General features: G+C 35.4%; 1 pseudogene; it reads right to left on the reverse strand.

The window, feature by feature from the left end:
- Positions 1-275: 275 nt before the first annotated feature.
- Positions 276-20,904, reverse strand: LOC133254695 (arylacetamide deacetylase-like; annotated as a pseudogene).
- Positions 20,905-21,200: the final 296 nt, after the last annotated feature.

Here is a 21,200-nt window from a genome sequence, read left to right on the forward strand (position 1 = left end):
TCCCATGAAGTGATGGGACCAGATGCCATGATCTTAGTTTTCTGAATATTGAGCTTTAAGCCAACTTTTTTGCTATCCTCCTTCACTTATACATATATATATATATAAACATATGTCACACACATATATGTATATATACATACATATTTTTTTTTGTTTACTTGTGTTTCTCCTATTACGGATTGGCCACACATATTTGGAATTATTACTTACATTGACTCCTTGCCAATCTCAAGGACCCAGATTAACCAAATGTATATACTGCTTTTGTCTGCTTAAAGTAAGTTCTCCCTACTGTCTTATCAAAATTCAAGAGATCCAGATATTTTTAATATATAATGACTTATATTTCATTTTCCTGGACTAAGGAGATGAGTTGTGCACTAAGAAATGTATTTTGCAATGGTGAACAGTTAATATTGAACTGGGACAAAAAATACTTAGAGAAACAACTTAATTCATACTAGAGATAAATAATATCTATCTATTCTGAGGAACAAAAGTGAGTGAATCACTCTGAGACTAACCTATAAAAATCATTCCTTGACAACAGTTATGTACATGTGGATTTAGCAAGACTGTGGTAGATATGTTCCTAACAGGAATCCTTTGGGTTATTGTCCTTTTTTCCTGAAATTCTGGGGCTTACCTTTTTCTATATTGATCAGATTTTTGTTACAGGTTTTCATGTAGCCAATTAATATACTGATTGGCTGCTCTATAACGAACTTTAGTAAAAGAAAAGAAAGTGTTCCATGGAATGCACCCTCTATGTGGTTATGGATCCCTCGAACTCCAGAATTCTGAAGTCGAGTAACATACATGAGTCCATCATCTCTTAAGACATCATATTGACAAGTGATGACATATGTCAGGGGTAAACCATGCAACTTGCTGTCATCAGCTAGCAGTGGTGAGCTTTCACATCTAGAATCCCTGAATATTTTTTAGTCAGCTCTGAACTACCATGAGTTGGAGTCTTATAAATGTGACCTTTCTTAAACTTCTCAGGGAGCAAAGAACTCCAATTAACAAATTTGAACAGATTGCTTGATTCCAGAGGAATGTGTTGGTTGGAAAGCATTGCTTTCTTAAGTGATCTATTTGTAGTAAAATATTCACTCCAGAATCTGACCATGAGTAACTTGGGCAGAACTGGATAATGTGCATTTTCTCGATATGATGGTAAACCGAAATCAAAATTCTGAAGGGCAGGATATATTAAAGTTTGAACCTTGAGCTTGATCTTGACATCTGGATCTTCTAAGAGCTGAAAAAAATTAGAATGTTATTTAAATAAATCTCAAAGAAAAAAAGAAACAGCTACAATGCAAAAAATGTATCCTTAAATTTAAAATTCTTAAAAATACAACATAACAACATTTTGATAAAAAATAAACGTTAGTATTAAGCAAATTTTAGTACTAGATACTCATAAATTATAAGCAACTTTTAATATCCAAGGCAAAAATAATCAGTCTTGATTGTGTAAGATAGACTGCATAAGATCTTTTATTTTTATATGAATTTCATACATATGTAACCTAGATTTCTAATTTGAAGCATTGCACATATTTAATCCTCTCTTTTCCATTATTAAGAATATTTTACGTATCTAAGTATGTCAACAATCATTGAGAGGGGAAGGAGATGGCTCTAATACTGAAGAGATGTTTGTTCTTGCATAAATCTACACCATGTGGAATAATTTTTTTATTTCTTTGAGCATTGCTCTGTCTTTTCTAGGGCTAGTCCCCATCTTTCCAGGAACAGTAGCATTTTATAGTTTCCTTCTAAGTTAATTTTCCTGCAATATACTTCTGCTACTGAAACAAAGAAATTATTGTATTTGTCATAAAATATGTATTTAGTAACCCATGTGTTTTCTTTTTTGAACAACAATATTTGGGCAAATTAAAATGTTCAGACTTGCAAAAGGTTGTTTTTTCAAACACTACCAACTGTATCTTGTGTTAATATATGCCTGGAGCACTGGCCTACTCAAGAGAAGTCAGACTGATTAGCACACTTTAGTATAGCTTACACATCACTCAGAGCACCGGCCAGGACTTCAGGTGCCATTTGGTAGTGGTGGTGTGTATCCAAGAGAATGTTTTTAATAACTAATCATTAAGTATGATGTTTCTTCTAAGAGGTTTTGTTTATATACAAAGTTAAAAATCTCTCTTTTTACTATTAATAGCTTACTATTAATAAATTAACTAATAGTTTACTATTTTGCTTCATCTTTAAAGATGTTGAATATTATCTTTAAACAGTTTAATTTGAGATTATCATAAGATTTTTTAAATTTAATTATTTATTTGGATAATTGTATTAATATCTATTTTAATGTTAAACCTATCACATTATCCTGGAATAAATGCAAGATAATCATGCTATGCTACCTTTTTATGTATTGCTTAATTTTTTGGCTAGTATTTCATTTCAGAATTTTGTATCTATGCTCATAAATGTGAATGCCTATAATTTTTCCTTCTTAAACTGACCTTGTCAGGTTAAGAATCATGACATATCCACTTCTCAAAATGCAACATTTGTTAATTTTCTGAATTCTTTTTTAGAAGTAGAGATATTTGTTTTAAAAATAAATGTTAGAGTGTATGTTTAAATCTATTTTACCCTTCACTAAGTATGTGTCTGTGTGTAAAAATATTAAAATGACTATACAGTTTACTGATTTCATGATAGTAGGATAATTCTTGTTCTATATTTCTCCTACAGTCAGTTCTTCCTTTGGTGAATCTTTCCATTTCATCAAATTTAACAGCATAGCAGTAAAAGTGTTCAAAGTATACTATTGTCCTTTTAATATCTGTGAGATACGTAGTTATAGTCCCCTCTTCATTCTTTATATTGGTTTATTAAGATTCTCCTCTTTTTTTTGTTTTGGTCTATCTCACCAGAGATTAGAGCTTCCCTGATGGTTCAGTAGTAAAGTATTTACCTGCAATGCAGGAGGGAAGATTTCCTGGAGAAGGAAATGGCAACCCACACCAGTATTCTTGTTTGGAAAATCCCATTGACAGAGGAGCCTGGCAATTAAAGTTCACGCGGACACAAAAGAGTCAGACACAACTTAAGCGACTAACCACCACCACCAGAGATTAATCAGTGGAAGTACATTTATTGACTTTGCTGATTCTATTGTGTTTATTTTCAACTTCATTTGTATGTTTTCTATCTCTCATATCCTTACTTCTATTATTTTATCTTTCCTTCTAATTTTTAGGCACTCTTTTTTTTTAATTTCATGAAATAGTTGCTGAATGGTTCATTTCAATAATTTTTATATATTTAGTTAAGGCTGTATATTTTCCCCTGGATATTGATATAGATGTATTTCATAAAGGATAATAATAATATTTTCATTGTATTGTGAAAGTCGCTTAGTGGTCTCTGACTCTTTGCTACTCCATGGACTATACAGTCCATGGAATTCTCCAGGCCAGAATATTGGAGTGGGTAGCCTTTCCCTTCTCCAGGGGATTTTCCCAACCCAGGGATTGAACTCAGGTCCCACTCATTGCAGACAGATTCTTTACTAGCTGAGCCACAAGGGAAGCCCAAGAATACTGGACTGGGTGAGAGTTCAAATATTTTCACATTTTCATTGTTATTTCTTCTTTCACACTTGGATTAATCAGGAATGAGCATTTTACTATCAAAACATAGACTTTTCTCTTGACATTTTATTGGTAATCCAAAGTATTATGCTAACTGTGGATAGAGATATAATCAAAATAACTTGATTTCTCAAATTTTATTGTGCATACAAATCACTTTGAACCCTTGCTAATATGCAAATTGTTATTCAGGAACTCTGTGATAAGAGCAATAATTCTGCATGTCTAATAAGTGCCCAGATACTGCTGATACTGCTAGTCCACAGACTATGCTATGAATATCAGAGGTCTATTCAGTTTCTGTTCTTTGAATTGATTGAGACGTGGTTATAACCCTGTATATGCTTGATTATAAAAAAAAATATTTTGTGTGCTTGAAAAGAATGTATTTTCTGATGATTATTATTTTATGTTCACTGTTAAATTTATTAGCCAAGCTGTTCTATTACTGAAAGAGGTTAGTAAAATTCTTCCAATTTTGCTATTAATTTGTCAATTTTTCCTTTATTTCTATCAGTTTTGCTCTGTGTATTTGGAGACTATGTTATTAATTGCATATAAGTTGATAGGATTTTTTTCATCTTCCAGTGGAATGGAATTAAAATTAGGAATGTTGCATGCTAACTCTAGTGATAGGTTTTCCTTCTAAGACTAATTAATCCCTTGGACTGCAAGGAGATCCAACCAGTCCATTCTAAAGGAGATCAGCCCTGGGATTTCTTTGGAAGGAATGATGCTGAAGCTGAAATTCCAGTACTTTGGCCACCTCATACGAAGAGCTGACTTATTAGAAAAGACTCTGATGCTGGGAGGGTTTGGGGGCAGGAGGAGAAGGGGACGACAGAGGATGAGATGGCTGGATGGCATCACCAACTCGATGGACGTGAGTCTGGGTGAACTCCGCGAGTTGGTGATGGACAGGGAGGCCTGGCATGCTGCAATTCATGGGGTCACAAAGAGTCAGATATGACTGAGCGACTGAACTGAACTAAACTGAATCTGATTATAAAGTATTAATGGTCATACTAATTAGCATTTGCATGACATACCTTTTAATAACTTTTTAATTTCCATCTATCTATTTACCTATATTTTATTGCATCTTTCACACAACTTATGGTTATTTTAAAATTTTATTGTTTCCTTATTTTGTATTCTACCAGAAGTTTTAGTACTTCTACACTAAAACCTTTATTAATATATTTGGTTTAAATTTATAAAATTTATCTATTATTGTACATTCTGTTTATCTCACCTATTCTTTTTCTGTCTTTTGTATTTTTTGATGTATTGTCTCATCATTCTATTTTCTTGTAATATCTTTTTATTTGTACTTTTTTAAAAGAAATTTTTTATAGGTTACACTAGGAATTAAAATAAAATTCATTGATTTATCAATGTCTAATATGAATAGTTTCTTTTTGTCTTCTTAGATAATAGAAAGCTGTTCAGTTCAGTTCAGTTCAGTCACTCAGTCATGTCCGACTCTTTGCGACCCCATAAATCGCAGCATGCTAGGCCTCCCTGTCCATCACCAACTCCCGGAGTTCACCCAGACTCACATCCATCGAGTCAGTGATGCCATCCAGCCATCTCATCCTCTGTCATCCCCTTCTCCTCTTGCCCCCAATCCCTCCCAGCATCAGAGTCTTTTCCAATGAGTCATCTCTTTGCATGAGGTGGCCAAAGTACTGGAGTTTCAGCTTTAGCATCATTCCTTCCAAAGAAATCCCAGGGCTGATCTCCTTCAGAATGGACTGGTTGGATCTCCTTGCAGTCCAAGGGACTCTCAGGAGTCTTCTCCAACACCACAGTTCAAAAGCATCAATTCTTTGGCGCTCAGCCTTCTTCACAGTCCAACTCTCACATCCATACATGACCACAGGGAAAACCATAGCCTTGACTAGACGGTCCTTTGTTGGCAAAGTGATGTCTCTGCTTTTGAATATGCTATCTAGATTGGACATCACTTTCCTTCCAAGGAGTAAGTATCTTTTAATTTCATGGCTGCAGTCACCATCTGCAGTGACTTAGTCCCTTCATGCATGTGTTATTGTCAGTTTTTAATATTAATTTCTTTTTATTTTTAAAATCATAAGAAACAGCTATTAATGTTTTATACAGTCAACATTCATTTTCATTTTTGGTTTGTCAATATATTTACGAATTTTTTTCCCTGTTCTTTATATATTCCTGCCTTTTGACCCTTCATCTGGGGTTAAATTTCTTCTGCTTGAAATAATCCTCTTTAAAATCCAAAGGCTATTATGTTGGGTTGTGAAGTCTCTTGAATTTTATTTGTAAGAAAAATACTAATTTTGTCCTCAGACTAGAAAAATATATTCATATTAGTCTTTTTCTAGTGCTTTTTCTGTGCTAAGTCATTTTAGTTGTGACTCTATGGATTATAGCCTGCCAGGCTCCTTTGTCCATGGGATTCTCCAAGCATAAAACTGGAGTGGGTTGCTATGCCCTCCTCCAGAGGATCTTCCTGACCCAGGGATTGAACCTGCAGTTCTTGCATTGGCAGGCAGGTTCTTTACTACTAGTACTGAATGGGAAGCCCTTTCACCATATGCTTAATGACTATTCTCATTATTTTGTATTTTCTGTCTTTTAATTTCTCTGTTCAAAATACAATTTGTCTGACCTCTCCCAATATTCTATACTGTATTGCAGTCAATACATTGACCACCTTCTACACTGTAAAACCAAGAATGAACTCCAACATAAACTATGGACTTTGGATGATTATGAGGTGTAAATAGAAATTCATTAACTGTAACAGATGTATTACTCTGAGTGGTAAAATTGAAAATGAAGGAAGTTATGTTATGCATGGCAGAGTGGATATTGGAAATTTTAAAAAAATGTTTAAGCTATGCTTTATCTTCACTGCTATGAAGACTTTTCTGTAGTGTGGTGAGCAGGGGCTACTCTCTCTAGTTTTGGTGTGTGGACTTCTCATTGTGGTGACTTCTCTTGCTGTGGAGCATGGGCTCTAGGGCAGATGGCTCATTAGTTATGGTTCCCAGGCTCTATAGCACAAGATCAATAGTTGTGGGGCATGGGTTTAGTTGCTCTGTGGCATGTGGGATCTTCCCAGACCAAGGATCAAGCCCATGTCTCCTGCATTAGCAGGTGGATTCTTTATACCTGAGCCACCAGGGAAGTCCTGGAAATTTCATATCTTCTCAATTTTTGTATGGATCTAAAACTGCTCTAAAAGTACAAAATCTTAAAAAAAATCCCTACATTGAATGCCTAATTTTGATAGCTAATATTTTTACTTGTTGAAGTTCTTGTTTATTTTTCAAATAAGTCATATTACTTTATAACTTCTTCCATGAATATATTTCCAAGTTTTAAAATCTATTTTTATTTATATTAAACAGATTCTATTAACACATTTATTCTAAGATAACAGTATCTAAATCTGGGTGATTATTTTCCTATGAAATAGTCCTTATTTTCCTCTTTGTCTGTCTACCTGCATACCTTCAGATTTCTATTGATAATTAAAATAAAAAATTAGTTTTAGGGTTAAAAATGAAAAAAGAGTTAGTTTTAGGAATAAATTGAAACCTAAAGTGACACTACCTTCTTGAAGTGATGACCTGTTTCTGGTAAGCCTACATACACATATTATATTATACCATAATATACAATATTCAAAATATATGTTATGAATGTACTCAGATAACATACCTTATTCTGATTTCCTAATTATGGTTATTGCTATCATTTATTAATTTCCTCTCACTAAAAATGCCTGTAAACTATATAGGAAATTGTTATCAGGATTTTACATAAAAAGAAGTATTAAAATATGAAATTACTCTTCATAATTTTCCCTAAATAAGTACAATGAAAAATAATGACACATTGTATTTATAATATAAATGTACAAATCAAAAGTTATTAAATGAAAGATAAAACATGGTGGCTCAGGTGGTAAAGAATCTGCCTGCAATGCAGGAGACCTGGGTTCCATCTCTGGGTTGGTAAGATCCCCTGGAGAAGGCAACCCACTCCAGGATTCTTGCCTGGAGAATTCCATGGACAGAGGAGCCTGGCTACAGTCCATGGGATGACAAACAGGCACAACTGAGCGACTAACACTTTTCACTTTTCAAAGAATACATAGTAAGTGAAAATGCTGAGCATCTTACCTGCTGTGTCACTGCTGCAGCTAAATTCCCTCCAGCACTGTCTCCAGAGATACCAATTCTTTCAGGATCTACACCATAGCTTTCGAGAATCTGGGGGTCTAAAAACCATTTTAATGCAATGTACACATCTTCAAATTGAACTGGAAAATGATGCTTTGGGGCTAGTCTGTAGCTGTAGATAGAAAAACAATATTTCTTCAATCAGTGATATTTTGGTCATTTAATTTAATTTTGTTTTTAATTAAATTTTATTCTATTTTGAGATACAGTTGATTTACAATGTTGTGTTAGTTTCAAGTGTACAGCAAAATAGCTCAGATGATACATACGCACATCTCCATTGCTATTCAGATTCTTTCCACATATATGTTACAAAAGAATATTCAGTAGAGTTCCCTATGCTATCATCAAGTCATGCACTAAAACTAGGTTTGGACTCTTGATCCAAAATCTAAAGCAAAAATTTGTTTTTCACCAACATAATATTTGTTGGAAAGCATGTTTTTCTTAATCATAAGATTTAACAATCTCTAAATATCATATCTATAAAATCAAAATTTGAAGTTCAAATATTAAATTTGGTTCAATCTTAGGGGGAAATCTTTTTAGCTGCTCTCTTAGCTAAAAATGTGTACAGAATGATTATTTTTGATAATTGACATATTGTTTTTTTAAAAATCAGTCATTATTATTACTTGTTTCTCCAGAATTACTTTTCAAACTTTTCAAAACATTTCAATTTGACATGACATTATTACATTAGTTTATTAATTCTGAATTATCTAAGGTCTAACTTTAAGTAGATTCTCACATGGAATGTGTTCTATAGAAAATGTAAATGCTTTTCCTACTCTTTCTAAACTGTGAGTTAGAATGGACTTTGAGATAGTTTCTGTCTTACCTTTCATGTTTAACATGAGTAATAGTTGCTTTTATCAAAGGAATAAAACTTCCAGGCACCATTCCAAGCACTGTTACATGTATTATAACAATTAAGCCCATATCAATACTGAGATATGCAAATTATCATTTAGAGTTAAATATTCTTTAAAATATCACACAGTTACCAATTTGCAGAGCCTACATTCAATCCCAGTCCTCTGGCTTCAAAGTCCTTATCCTTAATACTCTGCTAATTATAGGCAAAAAATCCAGAGGTGGTGGTTAGGTCCATGTGATATGTGTGTGTGTGTGTGTGTGTGCATGCATGCTGTCATTTCAGTTGTGTCTGACTCTTTACAACCCCATGGACTATAACCCATTAGGCTCCTTTGCCCATGGGATTCTCCGGGCAAGAATACTGAAGTGGTTTGCCATGCTCTTCTCCAGGGAGTGAACTCAGGTCTCTTATGCCTCCTGCCTTGGCAGGCAGATTCTTTACCACTAGTGACATCTGGGAAGCCCAAGTCCATGTGATACTGTTGGTTAATTTCACTTGATCTATTTCTTTATAGCTTTTGTCCTCTTCTTGAAATATGTGTACATGTGTTTTCTCTCTGATGCTGGACTGGAAAGCCTCTGATAGTAGGTAGGTTTCTTTGTCCATAGTTAATGTCATCAGAGGCATGGATTAATTTTGGCCATATTTAGACACTCTATAGTTGAGTATATTTTGATATGTAAGGCATATGACCTAAAATCAAATGAACACAGCTCTTACTTGGTTGATATGATGACTGCATCAACTCTGTCTGCTGTCCATCTTGACAGAAGGTCATAGGTATAACAATCTGAATAAAAAAAATATTGGACCACTTATAAGACTTGAAAAATGATACTGTTAAGAATAATGTTTACTATTGCAGCTTTATGATTACTTCTTGAAATACTACCTAAAGAATCTAACTCTAGGATAATGTTGATCAATGCTCATATTCATCTCAATAGAATGTGAATCATTCCTTCAGTGATCCTTTCACTTGACCCTGGTCAGCTTTCCTGTCCATTTGCCAAAGTTTTCAATGGGCTAGTCAAATTAGCTTTGTGTTGCTGCCTATTATGTGATTTTGCCTCTATGTGATTACAGGCTGGGAACAAAAATTTGAAGAGAATATGTTTTATAACGTTAAGGAACTCACATCTATGGGGTATAGGGGCAACAATAAAAACAAGCAAAAAGATAGCTGCTTTAATTGAGGTGGGTAGAAAGATATGCTAAAATATAGGAGGGAAGTCTCTCAGTAATCTTTCTACTGGTTCTGAGTAGAATTTAGAAAGGATTTGGGGTCCTTTCTAAATTCAGTCCATGGGGTTGCTAAGAGTCGGACATGACTGAGCGATTTCACTTTCACTTTTCACTTTCATGCATTGGAGAAGGAAATGGCAACTCACTCCAGTATTCTTGCCTGGAGAATCCCAGGGACAGAGGAGCCTGCTGGGCTGCCGTCTATGGGGTCGCAGAGTCGGATATGACAGACGCGACTTAGCAGCAGCAGCAGCAGACTAGAGATTGCAAATTTGTATAAATGCTTTCTATGAGGAGTCTGTACATATAGGTGTGTGAGTTTGTGTGCGTGTTTTGAGAATTGGCACTCATGCAGGTACGAATTTAGCAAAATAGTTTAAGGATCAAAGCTTTGAGCAGTTGGGGCCATTTGAAAGACAAACCCATCATAGTAAAAAAAAAAAAGTTTAAAAACACAACTTTATCAATAGCGATGAACAATATCACCTATTCATGGTAATCATTAAGTAGCACTCCCTCAATTACTTTTTATGCTCCCTATGCCAACAGGCAACCTCTCCACTGAAGTCTTCCTTTTATTCCCTCTCATAGCGAGACTTAATCCTCCTTCTGTTTGCTGGCAAAACTTTGCCCTTGTATCTCTTTCAGTATTCACCCATCGTAACTGAGTTAACATCCTACCATTCTACAGTTCCTGACCTCATAAAATCCATGAAATTGTCCATGAGGCTTTCTTTTAACATTTCAAGATTCCTTCAGCTTTTGGCACTAAAACACCCTCTTTCCTGATATTTTCTTCTCTCTGCTTTTCTCTTCTATCTCTAACCATTCTTTGTCCCGTGGAATGACTGTCATCTTTTCCTTCACTATTGAAAAATAGTTTCATGCCAACACTCACACAACCTAGAACACTGGCAATTAGAATCCACTTCTGACCCTGCATTTTAAAGACCTGTTTGGATTTTTCTGGTTGCCTGCTTCACAATAAGGTATAGACCCAACAGAGAAAAGTGGCATGTCTTACCCTTACAAACTATACTCTCATACCCTGGACCTTGGGTCTTGAACAGAATCTTTCTACTTTTAATCCACAATCCTCTCTATGGTGATATCCTACATGAAAAAAGGTACTAAATGTCAACTTTCAACATAAAGAATCATCTATTTTTCTGGAGTACATCTTGATCTGGGGAAGGGATAGAAATTCTCTTGGAAATAAAGAAAAAGAAAACACAACCTATTACTTAGTCCTATGCTCTTAAGCAGTAGATGATTTCAAGAAAGTAGACTATACCTTAACATTTAATTTAACTAACTGGGAATTTTTTCTACCTTTATATGAACCCCTTTGGATACTTGGAAAATAATCATTTCAGTCTTGAAGAATAAATCTGAAGTTTCCAGCAGTATGCTAATGAGTTCAAAAGACAAAAAGGTTTTTTTATTTCCTCTGTTCAGTTCAGCCACTCAGTCGTGTCTGACTCTTTGCAATCCCATGGAGTGTAGCACACCAGTCTTCCCGTCCATCACCAACTCCTGGAGCTTACTCAAACTTATGTCCATCGAGTTGGTGATGCCATCAAATCATCTCATCCTCTATCATCCCTTTTTCCTCCTTACTTAAATCTTTCCCAGCATCAGGGTCTTTTCCTATGAGTCAGTTCTTCACATCAGGTGGCCAAAGAATTGGAGTTTCAGCTTCAGCATCAGTCCTTGCAATGAATATTCAGGATTGATTTCCTTTAGGATTGACTGGTTTGATCTCCTTGTAGTCCAAGAGACTCTCAAGTGTCGTCTCAAACACCACAGTTCAAAAGCATCAATTCTTCGGTGCTCAGCCTTCTTTATAGTCCAACTTTCATATCCATACATGACCACTGGAAAAACCATAGCTTTGACTAGATGGACCTTTGTTGACAAAGAAATGTCTCTACTTTTTAATATGCTGTCTAGGTTTGTCATAACTTTTCTCCCAAGGAGCAAGGGTCTTTTAATTTCATGGCTGCAGTCACCATCTGTAGTGATTTTGGAACCCTCCCAAAATAAAGTCTGTCACTGTTTCCATTGTTTCCCCATCTATTTGCCATGAAGTGATGGGACTGGATACCATGATCTTAGTTTTCTGAATGTTGAGTTATATATATCCAAGATGGAGGAGTGGAAGGACATGCGCTCAACTTCTCCTTCAAGAACTCCAAAATTACAACTTGCTGCTGAACAAGCATCGACAGGAGAATGTTGGATCCCACCAAAAATAGATATCCCATGTCCAAGGGCAAAGGAGAAGCCCCAACAAGACAGTAGGAAGAGTGAAATTGGATTTAGAATCAAACTCCATACTCCTCAGAGATGCTTGGAGGGCTCAAATAAAACTTCGTGCACATCAGGAGAACCCAGAGAGACTGAGTCAGACCTGCCTTTGAGTGTTTGTGTGTCTTCTGCAGAGGTATGGGTCAGCAGTGGCCTGCCACAGGGCAGGGGGTCTGGGTGCAGCAGACCTGGATATGGCATAAGACCTCTTGGAGGAGGTCACTATTACCCCACCATAGAGCCATCAGATCTTACACAGGACTGGGGAAACAGACTCTTGGAGGGCACAAACAAAACTTTGTGCACATCAGGACCCAGGAGAAAGGATCAGTGACCCCACAAGAGACTGACCCAGACTTGCCCATGAGTGTCCAGGAGTCTCTGGCGGGGGCGTGGGTTTGGTGGTGGCCTGCTGCAGGGTTTGGGGCACTAAGTGTGCAGTACATGCACAAGACCTTTTGAAGGAGGTTGCCATTCTATTCATCACCTCCATGATAGTCTGGCCTCAGTCAAACAACAGGGAGGGAACTCAGCCCTGCCCATCAACAGAAAATTGGATTAAAGAGTTTATTTCCTAAGTAGCTTAATCTCCATTCTGTAAAACTTGTAAGTTCTGTCAGTGAGTGATAAGATCAGAAGCTCTCATAATTTTTGTAACAAAAGTGTTTTAAATTCTATATGTTAATAAACTTTTATTTTGACTGAGATTTCAAGAACATTAATTCACACTGCTTGACTGAAATGAACTTCACAAACAGGAACATGATATTTAATTTTTAGATGATAATATGATAGTAATCATATACATTATATGAAGTGAATCATTCAACATATCATCCTTACCATTGCTACCCAAACACCAGCCACCACCATGAACATAAAACAAGCCTCTTCTTAATGATTTTGTCTCCATTGGGGCACATATATATGGACAGGAATGTTGTTAAATGTTGTATCTCTCACAGTTATATTTTTATCTGATGTTGGTGAAACACATTGAATACTTGAAAAGAATAGGATGGCTTCCATGACGTGGCTTAGTCCCAATGTTTCAGCAAACAAGGCCTAAGATGAAACACATTCATATACATGTGTATTCTAAATGTAAAGAGCTTTTGAGCCAAGAATTGCACATTAATCTTCAACATGATCATAAGTGTTAGTTATGCAGTCTCAGAAAAATCAGCCATGACACCACCAGAAGATATATGAACCCAAATGCTTTATTACCATATGATGAATGAGCATGAATGACATCAATCCTTCTTACACATTTACCCAATAGTAATATTAATATGGAATATATAATTCTCTGTTAAATACTATCAATATCCTGCAGACCCAGGCAAACTCTTCATTCTCAAAAAAAAAAAAAGAAAGAAAGAAAGAAAAGAAAAATCAGAGTCAGATGGAAAACTTGTTATAAAAGGACATCCTAATTATGACCAACCTAGATAGCATATTCAAAAGCAGAGACATCACTTTGCCAACAAAGGTCCGTCTAGTCAAGGCTATGGTTTTTCCTGTGGTCATGTATGGATGTGAGAGTTGGACTATGAAGAAGGCTGAGCGCCAAAGAATTGATGCTTTTGAACTGTGGTGTTGGAGAAGACTCTTGAGAGTCCCTTGGACTGCAAGGAGATCCAACCAGTCCATTCTGAAGGAGATCAGCCCTGGGATTTCTTTGGAAGGAATGATGCTAAAGCTGAAACTCCAGTACTTTGGCCACCTCATGTGAAGAGTTGACTCATTGGAAAAGACTCTGATGCTGGGAGGGATTGGGGGCAGGAGAAGAAGGGGACGACAGAAGATGAGATAGCTGGGTGGCATCACTGACTCAATGGATGTGAGTCTGAGTGAACTCTGGGAGTTGGTGATGGACAGGGAGGCCTGGTGTGCTGCAATTCATTGGGTTGCAAAGAGTTGGACACAACTGAGTGACTGAACTGAACTGAACATAAAATATGGCTGTAATTCTTTGAAATAGTTGTGAAGATGCTGGGGAAGGAAAAGGTTTTTGACTTATATTTGAACAGAAACTTTAACGGGAAAGTAGAGTTTGGATGATCAACTGAGCAAAAGCCCTTTCAGTCAGATAAAATTAGCTTAACCTAGAGAAAAACAAAATTGTGGTGTTAGAGAAATACAGGTCATTTGCTATTCCTATACTTCCAGACTTCATGAAGTTAAGTAAGAGGAAAGAATCCTTAAGAAGTATTGTACAAAATATATACACACTTATTAAAAGCAATACAAAACCCAAGAAGCTATGATACATATATTGAGAATTTATTTTTAAAAAAATTATGAAATATTTGAAAGTACAGCCACAATGTGAATAATGATACTTGCATTATTTTAATTATGAAAATACTATTCTTTAGAATGGGCTTACCTGGTGTCTCAGATGGTAGAAAATCTGCCTGTAATGTGGGAAATCTGACTTAAACCCCAGGGTCAGTAAGATCCCCTGGAGAAGGGAATGGCTACCACTCCAGTATTCTTGACTGGAGATATATAACAAACTCATAAAAATAAGAAGTAGACTAACACTTCCACACACAAAAGACTTCAGTACCTGTTTCATCAAAGGTATAGAATGATTGGGATTCTAAGGAACAAAAATATTCATTTTCAAATATATAATTTCAAAAAAATGGCAGACACAAAACAATGGTGGAATAAACATTGTTTTAACCTTCCTTCATTTCTCCTCATTTTATAAAAATGATGGTAAAAAAGAAATCTTAATGGTAATACAATTATGCTAAGGAAGCAAAATACAATTGGCCCTCCATAGTTTAGGGATTTGATCTGCGGTTGGTTGAATCCATGGATTTAAAATTCACTGACAGGACAATTAACTGTGTTCATTGTTCTGTACTGTTTTATATAAGGGGACTGAAAATCCACAGATTTGTTATCTGATTTGTTACCAATCTCCTGCCAGCTCTGATAATGAGGGACAACTGTATTATCATCTATACCTCTTAAAAAGGTGATTCTTTATATACCTCTTATAGATGATTCTTGATTATTATCAAGAATCAGAATAACAAAAGACCTAGTTCTCCAGGAAGACACAGCAATCCTAAAATGTGTCTGCATTCAGTAACAGAGCTTCATAACATAGGGGGTAAGAATTGAAAAAAACTGAAAGAAAAGACAGAAATATCTGAAATTACTAGTTGGCAATTGATACTCCTATCTCATTAATTGATAGAGCAAGTAAACAGGAAAATAGTATATAAAAAATTTGAAGAAAAAAAAAAATTTGAAAAACACTATGAACCCAACAGAACTAATTGACATATTGAAAATATTCCACCCAGTGACAACAGAATACACATTCTTTCCAATTGCATGCAGAACTTTCACAAAGATGTTGTTGTTGTTGTTTAGTTATTAAGTCGTGTCTTTGTGTTCCATGGAATGCAGCACACCAGGCTTCCTTGTCCATTATCTCCAAGGGTTTGCCCAAGTTCATATCCTTTGAATCAGTGATACTATCCAATCATCTCATTATCTGCCACCCTCCTCTCCTTTTGCCTTCAATCTTTCCCAGCATCAGGGTCTTCTCCAATGATTCAGCTCTTCACAACAGGTGGCCAAAACGTTGGAGCTTCAACTTCAGCATCAGTCCTTCCAATGAATATTCAGGACTGATTTCCTTTAGGATGGACTGGTTTGATCTTCTGGCAGTCTGAAGAGTCTTCTCCAGCACCACAGTTCAAAAGCATGAATTGTTTGGTGTCCAGCCTTCTTTATGGTGCAACCATAGCTTTGACTATACGGACCTTTGTTGGCAAAGTGATGTCTTTGTTTTTTAATACTCTGTCTTGGTTTGTCATAGCTTTCCTTCCAAGAAGCAAGTGTCTTCTAATTTCATGGCTGTAGTCACCATCTGCAGTGATTTTGGAGCCTAAGAAAATAAAATCTGTCACTGCTTCTACTTTATCCCCATCTATTTGCCAAGAAGTGATGGGTCCAGATTGCCATGATCTTAGTTCTTTGAAAGTTGAATTTTAAGCCAGCTTTTTCACTCTCTGCTTCCACCTTCATCAAGAGGGTTTTTAGTTCCTCTTCACTTTCTGGCATTAGAGTAGTATCATCTGCACTTCTGAGATTGTCGATATTTATCCTGGAAATATTGAGTCCAGCTTCTGATACATCCAGCCTGGCATTTTGCATGATATACTCTGCATATACTTTAGGTAAGCAGGGTGACAATATACAGCCTGTCGCACTCCATTCCCAATTTTGAACCAATTTTTCCACGTAAGGTTCTAACTCTTGTTTCTTGACCTGCATATAGGTTTCTCAGGAGACAGGTAAGATGGTCTGGTATTCCTATCCCTTTAAGAATTTTCCACAGTTGGTGGGATCCACACAGTCAAAGGTGAAAAGCAGAAGTAGATGTACCTTATGACATATTTTGGGAAAAAATCAGCAAGTTAAAAAGGATTAAAATAATACAGAATATGTTGTCTGTCCATTGTATAATTAAAATAAAAATCTGAAACAATGATTTATGAGGAATCCCCACATATTTGGAAATTAAACAACATACTTCTAAATAATTCATCAGTCAAGGAAGAGATACCGCTAGACAAATTGAAAAAAATTTTTGAAGCAATTGAAAATGAAATTATTCCATATCAAAATTTGTAGCGTACAGGAGAAACATTGACTGAAGGAAAATTCATAGCTTTAAATGCATATATTAGAAAAGAGGAAAGGTCTAAGGGAAGTGAGCTAAGCTTCCTCCACTAAGAATTTACCGTTAGATTATCAAATTAAACCATAAGTATGGAGAAAAGACGTAGGGCAAACAAAACCCCAGAAATCAATAAAGTCAAAATAGATAAATAAAACCAAAGATTTATTCCTTGAAAAGAAACTATAAAATTGATCAGCCTCAGATCAGACTAGTCAGAAACAAAAGAGAAGATGCTGCTTAGCAATATCAGAAATAAGTGAAAGGACATCACTTTACATGCTCAGACTTATAGGCAGCAATCAGTCTGTGCTCAGATCAATTGGCCTGGCCACTCAGTGAGACTAGTACTTGGAAAAGTATATGACGTTGAGGAAAGAGATTGAAGACGAAACAAAAATATGGAAAGATATACAATGATTATGAATGAGAAGAATCAGTATTGCTAAAATGACCATACTCCCCAAAGCAATCTATAGAGTCAATGCAATCTCTATCAAAATACCAATGACAGACTAGAAAAAAGAATTCTAAAATATGTATGAAAACACAAAAGACTCCAAAAGCCAAAACAATCTTGAGAAAAAAGAATAATGCTGGCTCTAACATGCTGTCTGATTTCAAACTATACTACAAAGCTACAGTAATCAAACAGTATGATATGAGAATAAAACAGACCCATACATCAATGTAATAGAATTGAGAGCCCAAAAATAAACCCACACTTATATGGGCAATTAATCTATGTCAAAGGAGGCAAAAATATATAATGGGGAAAAGATGGACTCTTCAATAAATGCTATTGAAAAAACTGGACAGCTACATGCTAAGAATCAAACTAGACTACTTTCTTACAACATATAAAAAGAAATTTAAAATATTTTAAAGACTTAATGTAATATCTGAAACCATAAAATTCTTAAAGATTAGGCAATATGTTCTTTGATATCAATATTAGTAATTCTTTTTGAATATGTCTCTGAGGCAAGGGACACAGAAGAAAAAATAAACAAATAGGGCTATATCAAATTAAAAAGCTTTTGCATGGTGAGGAAAACTATCAACAAAATGAAAAGGAGGTTGTCTACTGAATGGAAGAAGACATTTGCAAATTATGTAATGGATAAAAGGTTAATGTCCAAAATATCCAAAGATCATTAAAAATTAATCATGACCTTGCATTTGCCAAAAGCAGCTGACTTCACTTTTAATGATATGAACTGAAAATGAATTTGTCTAAGTACATATTTTGTTGACCTGATGAATAAATTAATAGAAAAGAAAGCCAGAAAAATCTTGTGATCAATAAAAAACATAACATTAATAAATTATTATTTTTCATTATAACACACAAGTTATATCAAACTATAGTTTTACAATTTGTAACTTTTGCTATTCATGTATTCACTATTACCCATATTTTATCAGTAATAAAATGTTTTTAAAAGAAAAGTTGTATGTTTTAATGCCTTTGTGCTTTTCTAACTTTTGAACAAGGGTTCTTGCCTTTTTATTTTGAATCAGGCTCTACAAATAATGTAGTCAGCTCCTCTTGATGTACACTTGATATGAATATTATGGATAAATATAGATGCACAGACAAGGGATGGACTACTCTTTTGTTTCCATAATGTAGTATTTATGTCAGCCATTGTCATGTACACTAAATGCACCTATTAAAACTGCAACAAAGCTGGTAGTTACAAAGGTGAAGGTATTTGATATTTGCTTAGCCTGATGCAAGCACTCCCAGGCTTGTCACACAATAGCAGCATTATGACTCAGCTTAAGGGACTAACTGTTGGAAAATTTATTTCCTGAGCTTCTTAGGCAGAATCTAAGAGAAATACAAAATAAAAGTATACTAAGATACAACTTATCATTATGTTGATAAAACAAAACTGAGAAAAATTACAACATACTTTGTTGAGAAACTGACAGAGCATGGATATTCTCATGTCTCGTTGGTTGGTGTGGACAATATAAACAGGGCAATTTTGCAATAATTAGCAAAATTCCAAAATGCTCAACAATCCCACTTCATGGATTTATCATAGACAAAACTCGGCCTCTGAATATTTTTCATGTATTATCATTTTATTATTCATAATAACAAAATCCCAAAAAGATAAAAAGCTTGAACTTCAATAGGCCTGATTAAGTGAACTATGGTTTATATTCATACTAAATCCTTTGCAGTATGTAAGTGAATGAGGGGGCTTTATATGTGAAGCTGTGGAAACATCTACAGGATATATAACAAAATGAAAAATATAAAAAACACAATAGAATACTTGCTATGTTGTTTCTCATGTAAAAATGAAAAGAGGATAAGAATATATGCTTTTTATTACTGTATTATAGGTATTATTTGTATAAAGAAGCCCCAGGATGAATCACAAGAGGCTAATAAACTGGTTTTCTTCAGAGGCCTGGGCTGAGGATAGAATGGATGAACACAGGAATAGGAGCAGGAATTCTCAATGTTTACTTTTTTCATATTGATTTGATTTTTGAACTATATGGATGCGTGTGTGATGACATGTCGTGTGTGTGACATGACATTCAGTCATGTCAGTCTTGTCTGACTCTTTGCAACCCTATGGACTGCAGCCTGACAGGCTTCTCTGTCCATGGGATTCTCCAGGCAAGAACACTGGAATGGGTTGCCATGCCCTCCTCTGGGGATCTTCCCAACCCAGGGAGGGAACCCACATTTCGAGCATCTTCTATATTGCAGGCAGATTCTTTACTGCTGAACCACTGGGGATGCCCATATGGATGCATTACTATTCAAAAAATAAAATTTGTTTAAAAAAATTTTTTTACTGGAGTGGACTACATAAAAGAGTAGTGAACTCTCCATTCCTGGAAATATGCATGTGGAGTTTAGAGATTTCTAGCGGTTGGACCTTTAGCAGCCTCCAGTCTCTACCACCAAACAGTCTTTGTTGATTACTCTTTTTAGTATATAGTGAAAGAAGGAGACAGGGACAGAATGAGAAGGCTAATTTTTCAGGGAGAGTGTTAGAGGAATAAACTGGATTAGGTTCCCAATGAAGTAGTCATAATAGAAACAAAAGATCCAGTGGCAATAATCCATTGCCACTAACTACACATCTTATGCTTTTTATTAGGCATTTGCAGTCAGCAAATATATACCATTAGAACCTATTAACATGCCTACTGTATACACTGTACTCTAAATCCATTATTAGTGTTTAAGTGTCACAGTTAACTAGAAGATCTCAAGCACATGATTTCTGAGTTTTGTAGGGAATTTAAAAATCACACAAAAGTAAAAGTAGAGAAAGTAAAACACGATTGTCACACAAACACACACATGCATGCACACAAATGATCACATTTTTACTCTACTGCTAGCAGAATAGATCACTTTAAAATTACAACCTGAATGTCTCCTTGGTTATTGTGTTAGCAGTCTGCTCTGAGATCGTTCAGAGGTATAGCATTTCACAACATGAGCAGAATTTGACAATAGGAAGCTAAGGCTATGTAGAACTTGCAGAAACAAAACAAACAAATTGGGAAACTTAGAAAATTTGCCTTTTTTGATTAGCACATGTTTTCACTTACCAAATATCTTGATGTTTGTAAAGAAGTATCTAACAGCATTATTTTCCATGGTTCTTCAACGTCTGGGAGGGGTTTATAAATATAAGCTGCTAGGAAGATTTCCAATATCAGAAAGCCTAAGGATGTTTTCCCCATATTGTAACTGTTCCTTTCCTAAGCAAGACAGTATGATACCTCATTTAAATGCCTGAAATGGTCTTGGGGAAAACTCTGCTCAAAATTATTACATAACTTCTGAGTCAAGGAGATTTCTCACTAGCACAGTAAGTTGCCACAGGGCAGTTTTTGGTGTTTATAAAAAAAAAATACATTCTCATAAAGGCCAGGTCAAATCTTCCAGCTTTAGCATAGGAGAAAAATATCTGTGGAACTCCAAGATAGAAAAGAATATTCCTTCTCAAAGATTCTGGAAAATAGAATCACATTCCCCCCCCCTGAGAGTAGTAAGTGAAGGAATCCATAAAAAAGTTTTGATATATCTTTACTATATCTTTAATAAAAGCCAAGTAATTAAATGCAAATAGAGTACCATAAGAGATACGTAGTGATTGGAATAGTTTTCAAGAGAATGA

Source organism: Bos javanicus, chromosome 1, assembly GCF_032452875.1.
Source record: "Bos javanicus breed banteng chromosome 1, ARS-OSU_banteng_1.0, whole genome shotgun sequence".
Classification (NCBI taxonomy): domain Eukaryota; kingdom Metazoa; phylum Chordata; class Mammalia; order Artiodactyla; family Bovidae; genus Bos; species Bos javanicus.